Here is a 7,655-nt window from a genome sequence, read left to right on the forward strand (position 1 = left end):
ATGGATAGGTGTTTTAAAGGTGAATTGAATACCAAAAGATAAATTGTAATTTAATGATGGCTTTAGGAGTGGTGTGTGCCTAATGAGTTGTATTTATGCTAACGGTGAATGGTATGCCCAATTGCATTACCCAATAACACAATTCCGAAGATTTAAAGAAAATCCATCAACGATTAAAAAGTAATTAGAGTTATTATAATTTTTGATTTGTGACTTTTATGCGAACAGCTTCCCCAAATCAAGCCTAATCGCTCACGATGGTAAACATGGTCTCTTGCATTCTTTTAAATTGTCTTTGTCTACTAAGTGAAAGGCCTGGAATTTTTTAGATAAGATCCAGTGCGTATATTAATTTGTTATATTTTACAATTGTACATATTACTTTGTAAAATTATTTCACAGCCGCTCCTGAAAGGGAAGAATATAGTCATCATTTACAATAAAAATTTTGAAATTTATACATGCAAGTTTTTGGGAGCAAAGAACATGAAAGAGCATGAACAAGATGCGAATCGTACTAAATAGAAAAAAAATTGTACATTTCACCATCCTTTTCTCTTTTTGTTTCTTGGTATAATTTGAACGGCACACCGCCCCTTTTTTCAAAGTTTTATTCTATTTTTAAATTAATTTTCTTATTCAATTATTGCCCCTTTTTATAAAGAGAGCTATGGGGTGTTGCAAGAAAATATTTGCAGTCAATCCCAAAAGTCGGTTGAAAATTTATAAGTGATAGACTAATTTCATCTAGTGTAAACCAAATTATAGATTTATTGATAGAAGAAACAATAAATCAGTTGCAAGTTTGCAATGAAAAGTCAGACTTACAACTGATTTTGGAGTTTGAAATTGACTTGCGTTCAATTGCAAGTTTCTTACAATGTCCCATAGGTCATTATTTTTCTTAAAATAAATTCACTGTTGGTTGTCTTCCTCCCCCAACCCCTATCGAAATTCCCATCGGCAAACCCTGATTTTGGTCTGCAACGACCAAAGCCCCCTCCCGGCCAATTTATATATCACTACTACTGCTTTCGATCATGAAAAGTTCCTCTTTTTTTAAAAACAAATTATATTTTAATTATTTTGTCTCCCTTATGGACGGTGTTATAAAGAGGAGAGCTATTCTAGGCCGGTCATTACTTGCTTAATTGAAATGATTTGTCTGTTACATTGTCTTGCCCCCCTCCCCCCAATAAAATTCCCTGACGCTATACAATGTAACAGAAAAAATCTACTAAACGAAATTCTCAATTGCAATCAAAACAAAAGCGAAATTAAACAAAGAGAGAAAAGGAACCAAAAAGAAATAAGTAAAACAAATATATCGAAAAAAAGAAAAGATAAAGACTAAGACAAAGTAAAGAAGAAAGATTGAACAGAAAAAAAAAGAAGAGAAAAAAGAAGGAAAAAGAAAAAAACGGAAAGAAAAGAAAGAAAGACATGGAATTATATAGAACAGAAAAAAAAAATGAGCGAAATTATTTTTTTCATAGATCCTTTCAAAGGATAAAGCAGTGGCAAAAATTGACTGCATGGTTGCCAACCCAGAACCAATCAACAAAAAGACACACCTGATTTGGTCTTACATGCAATTCACCCCATATATTGGGATGTATATCTTGGCGAAGAAGCCCCCTCCCCCTGATTTGGTCTTAATTTACCCCCCCCCCCCATATCGGGATGTGTTGGCTGCACTGCTAGCTAGATCGCTCTATGTATGTAAGTGTTGTTCTCGCACGCGCGCGCGCGCACGTACGCATGTAACCGCCAGTTGCAATATTTGAAAAAAAAACGATCAACCACTTTTTCGCTGTTGCAAAGTCCCTCGATAATTCATCATAAACTAAAGGAACACAGGTCAGATTCGGATAACAACTTCAAAGTCATTTGCAGAATAGGCTAAACAGTAAGTTAGATAACAATTTTCTTTGATATTGTTTTCGTAGTTAGTGGCTCGGCCTGATTTCTTAGAATGTTACTGTTACTGTTAGATGTCGTTGTACTGCCACGACCACCACCGTCACTGCCCCGTTGGCGCGGGCCGGGACACGCCTGGCTCTGGCGATATTGATTATTTATGGTTATGGGGTGCGTTGTGCTTTGTATTGGCTGAGGTGAGCTGAGCCAAGCATTGAATAGTAATTCGCTCGTATGGCCTGATATTTATTGTCAATGTTTTACAAAACCATCTCTGAATACCGGTATGAATTTATGAAGGAATGACCTGTTAAATTAATGCAGTACAGTGCAGGACATTGACTGTCAAAGTGTCAATTAGGCCATTGGTTACTGCACAACGTTTTTTCACTGAAATGGAAACCTTGCCGAAAAATATTGCTCTGGAATGAGGCCTATAATTTGTTGTTGTTGGTAGATAATATTGGTAAATTCAAGATGACATAGACATGGTAGTATTCAGGTGAAACATGGTAAGGTGTCCTACATTTTAAAACATGATATTAAAGTAAAGGCTACGCAGGCCCTAAAAAGCTTGCACCACTTATTTGCGCATGCAATTTCAATGGTAAAATAAATGTGCACTTTGTGTGCGGAACTGTGACTGGAGAGAGTGACAAACGATTCCTATTCATTTTTCTAGAGAGGCTACATTAATTATTCAGGGAAATACTACAACTGTTTGGAATTAACATGTTTTAGAAATTGAGGCCAGCTGACTAAAACCACAATTCCTGAATTTTTTCCTTGGGATTTTTCCGTGGGATTGGGCGCTAATTTTGCACCGAACAACTTCGAACATAATTCCCCTCCAAATATTGTTCTCAAATGTCATAGCAAGTCTGAATTGCATTTGAGTGTCCATATGCCCACTGCTTTCCGAATATTGGGAACAGCTGTACCGGTATATTGGCTTCGATCTCTACGTCATTGTTTGAATCCTCATGCGTTGCTTTGCCATAATTTTGATATGGACTGAAGTAACGAAATCATGCAAACTGCCGCAGACAAATCTTTTGCTCGCTAACTTCAGTCCTTATAAACTACGGTGAAGCCAAGCAAAGTGATGTCTGACTGAGAATTTGAACGATAACATAATGTTTAATCTTGGGGCCCGGAAAGTTTAGCAAAAAAAATCCGGGCCCTGGAACTCGGAGCCACCGCTCAACACCGTTGCTGCAGCCCTAGAAAAAACCTGGCCCCGATAATCCCAAATGCACTTTCGTATCCTGCGATGTTAGCATACTAATTTAACCTTAACATTTGTCCGAATCAATTCACTGAGCATCACGAATATCTTTATTCCGGCTTCCACCATGATTTCATCGTTCGAATTATCAGATTTAGGGTCTCACTCCACCGTATTTATTTGGATATTTGCTAAAGTTAGCGATTACAACGCGCAAACAATAAGTCAACAGTGTTGCTGCCCTCTGCGTTCGTTTGGCAAAATCTGACTAAGAATTTTAACTAAGACGTCGAGATCAAAGCTAAGATTATGCTGTTTCCACTGCTCAAAGTAGCTGAAATTCATGTAAAGGATCAATTAAGTTAGATTATTTGAGAAAATAGATGAGCTTGGTTCATGAATAGTGGTAAATGGTCACATTATTTCGGTGTTTATTTTGTATTTTTTCGGGGACATAACAGCCTGAATTGATACGCACACCAACAATATACGTCATAATAAAGACAACGCTGGATCCGTGCGCTTACAATTACGTCACAATGTTAATGTAAATGAAATGTGCATTAGCAATGCAGAATAAGTTTACTGTTTACACGTAGTAAAAAGGCCAATTCTGCATCGCCTCGCGTTTCTGAAGCTACTACTTTGTTGGTGCAAATTGCCGATTCTGAACCGCGAGCCGATGCAAGTTAATCGTGTTTACACGCTATGAAAAATCCGATGCTGCATCGGCTCGCGGTTCTGAACCGCGAGCCGATGCAAGTTAATCGTGTTTACACGCTATGAAAAATCCGATGCTGCATCGGCTCGCAGTTCTGAACCGCGAGCCGATGCAAGTTAATCGTGTTTACACGCTATGAAAAATCCGATGCTGCATCGGCTCGCAGTTCTGAACCGCGAGCCGATGCAAAAGCCGATTAAGTGTAAACATGGTATATATTTCCATTGGAAATATGTTCTGTAACTTTCAAAAGGAGGGAAACTCTTGTGTAAAGACGCCATATTTACTTTAAACACATTGGCCCAAATTCAGAAAGGTGGTTTTGAAAACCCACGGTTAAGTCCATGGTTTATGCAGATTTCCTGTATAAATTATGCTTAATTTAGCACGTATCTGGCACGTGTATAAAAAATGTCCAATTCTGATGCGCTCTTTTGTCGCAGTGCGCCAAATTGACGCCTGTTACCATGGTTAGATATGCTATTTTATTCATGAGTCCACTGTTGAATAGTGGACTCATTAATTAAAAACAGTGGACTCGTGAATAAAATAGCGTGGATAGCCACAGCAACATGCGTCAATTTGGCGCACTGTAACAAAAGCGCGCATAAGCATTGGACATATTTTGATATATGCGGTAAAATAAGCGTCATTTATACAGGAAATCTCCATAAACCATGGACTCAACCGGGGTTTTAAAAACCACCTTTTCGAATTCGGGTCATTGACTATTGCTCTCAAGGGGGGGGGGGGGCACAGGTCAATTGTGCCCATTTGGATCCGCTACTGTGATTGTCAATACCAAGAAAATCATATTGAATATTATCAATTAATTGATTACCTTTTGAAAACTGCTGCTCTGGAAATATGATTTCAGATCATTCTTTTTCTATTAGATAATTTTCTCTTGCATATCTACATGATTGATGATCCAAACACGTTATGCAGCAGAGTAACTGTGTTATATTGATCTAAATATTTCCAGCATGCACACACAGAAAATCTTGGGTGGGGGAATTTTATTTCTGTGACATCAATGTCAAACGTATTCCCAAGTGAATTTGCTGCATATGTTGAAATAACAATGATAATGATGCTGTATATGAGTGAATCATTGAATTTTTTAGCTTAAAGGAAGTTTTACTATATTAGTATTATATTTTTGTTTGTATTTGCACATGCATATTTTCCAAAGCTCAAATTGATTTTATTTCATTTAAGATTGGACGACGGATACACTGGATGATAATGTAGATGGTCCAGGATTATCAGGGAAGGATACTACAGGTGCTGAACACAGAAAACCGTTTACAAGAAAACAACTGGAGTTTGTGAAAGGTAATTGTGTAAGAATTCACTTCATTAGAAAAAAATTGCAAAGCTTCATTAGATAAAACAGATTGTACTCCTGCAGTGGCATAGATGGAAAACAACTTGTGAAGAATGGTAAAAATCCTGAAAAAGGCCAACTGTTATCCCCATTTATAGGAGTACAAGTCCTTTCTAACACCCCCCCCCCCGGAAAAAAAATCAATATGCTGACTGGGGAGGGGGGGGGGTGGGCACTTTGGCCCCAGGTATGCATGTGGTATGGTATTTGTCATCATTTGGGCAACTTCCCATTTAATATAACGGGTCATTTTCTGCTCATCTTTGGTTAAACATGAATTTCTTTATCACATTGTACAAAATGTTTTGTTGATATTTGTTAATTGGTACTATTCAATTGAAGGGTGGTGTATAATGCAAATTTCTCGATATTTTAGAAAAAATATATGACTTTCTCAAGAAAGCTTGCACACATTGATTGATTGATGTTTGATCTTTTGAACCTGTAGCTGACATACTGTCCTTTGCATTGTTTTCATCTTATATTCCTTATTACAGCTTCAAGGAATTAATCCTGCTGGGTACCCATTCACTTCACCTTGCTCGAGTGCAGCACAGTGTGGATAAATGTGTTGCTGAAGGAAAACACCATTGCTAGGATTTGAACCCATGACCCTCTGTTTGAAAGGTGAGAGACAGAACCACTTGATCACGACGCACCCACAAGTTACAAGCTGATGTCATATCCCCACTTGTTCTTTTGTATTTTATAACAAGAAGTCTTGTTTATTCACATTTTGACCTCCAAGAACTAAATAGTGGAGTGAAAATGTATTTAATGTGAACATATGCATTGCTGGAAATCACTTCATGATATGTGGGACAAATCATACACACGTGTATGAAAATATGAAATGATTATGATTTCATTTTATTACATAAGCCTAACAAATATTCCTGACGATCGTGTGCACATTCCAGTAATATTTCCCAAAATGTTGCTAAACTTTCAAATTAAAGACTTCGTTATCAGATTTTAATGAAATTGTCAACATTATGCTTTTCTGATTCATTCTCTTCCTACCTAAATCTCCCATTTTCTCATGCTTTCTTTCTATGGTCCCCTTCATTCTCCTTGTCACTATGTTATAGGTAAAATGTAACCGGTCGTCTAACACATTTGATTGAAGGGTTAGGTACTCTACTCTAGGTACTCACATTTAAAAGTTATGTGATTCAAACACACAAAGTGTACTTTAGACAAAAAAAAACACAGAAAATTTCAGCAAAATTGAATGAGTATTAACGAAGTTATGACGAATTTATGTTGTTAATTTTTTGGTAAAACTGTTCTCTGCATGTCCTCATTAATATACAAGATCCCAATTTATATATTTTTTTGTATTATATGAATTCAAATTTTGTCAGCTAGGTTGTAAGAATTTACGATTGACTACTGATTTACTGTGTAAGACAATAATCTTATTATTTCTCACACATAGATAAGTATTTCATCTGATTCAACACAACAAAAAAGAAATAAGTGTATCTTGTATTTATTATTTTATATATATTTAGCAAAATATTAGAAAAAGAGGTCTCTATTTTCTTTTGTTTTTTTCAGTGTTTCAAATTGAATAATTTATTTTTCCTATTTTCATTATATTATCTTTCTATTTGTGATATATCATTTATTTCTTTATGTATCTTTATTGTATTTATGATAAAATTTTGGCGTGTTTCTACAGAAATCATTAAGAAACGGTTTATCTTTACCCGATTCGAAATAACCTTATCGCCCTTAAACGAACCTGTTTCTACAGACCAAATAATCTGATTAACTCGCATTTCGCGTCACAAATACGGTGGAAATCGGAAAATTTAACCTATAACCTCACATTGCATCTCGCCAGGAAAATTTTCAAAATTTATGGTAGATCTCACTCAATGTAGCAGGTATATACATTGCACGATCAGCTGGTTATGACAAACTGTATTTTGCGCAATGCAGTTTATCAATAAACCGCATCGCGTCTGTTTCTACAGGAAAGTTTTCCGGGATTCTGGATACTTACGCGTGTAATACCTTTTAACGATTCTATGTAGAAACACGCCGTTTTATAATCTTTTTAGGTGAAATTAAAATAGAGAACGACTTTGGGGTTCTATTTTTTTTTTTTTGGGGGGGGGTACTATTTTCCCCCTTTTGGGGATAATTCATTTCTTCTAGGTTTGGTACCCTTAATCTTCGAAACTTGGTGTTCATTAGTTTGTTGTCCAAACTATGTCTTTCATGTAAATTTGTTTATTGGAAGATTAACATAATATCTATGTGGAGTGCAATCATTGATCTCTTGTAGAGCCGCACAGTCACATGTATTCATAATACTGGTGCTTTTATGCCATACTTGTCAATACTCTTTTGTACTTAAACTTATTAGTAAAAAAAAATGTTTT

The 7,655-nt window shown here is 36.2% G+C and overlaps 1 long non-coding RNA gene across 1 annotated transcript; it reads left to right on the forward strand.

Annotated features, from left to right (window-relative positions):
• The first annotated feature begins 1,809 nt into the window (after positions 1–1,809).
• Positions 1,810–6,754, forward strand: LOC135157908 (uncharacterized). Its single transcript, XR_010296813.1, has 3 exons — positions 1,810–1,909; positions 5,091–5,207; positions 5,757–6,754. It is a non-coding gene; the product is annotated as an uncharacterized LOC135157908 (long non-coding RNA).
• The last annotated feature ends 901 nt before the right edge of the window (positions 6,755–7,655 follow it).

The sequence above is a fragment of the Lytechinus pictus genome, unplaced genomic scaffold (assembly GCF_037042905.1).
Source record: "Lytechinus pictus isolate F3 Inbred unplaced genomic scaffold, Lp3.0 scaffold_20, whole genome shotgun sequence".
NCBI classification, from domain to species: Eukaryota; Metazoa; Echinodermata; class Echinoidea; order Temnopleuroida; family Toxopneustidae; genus Lytechinus; species Lytechinus pictus.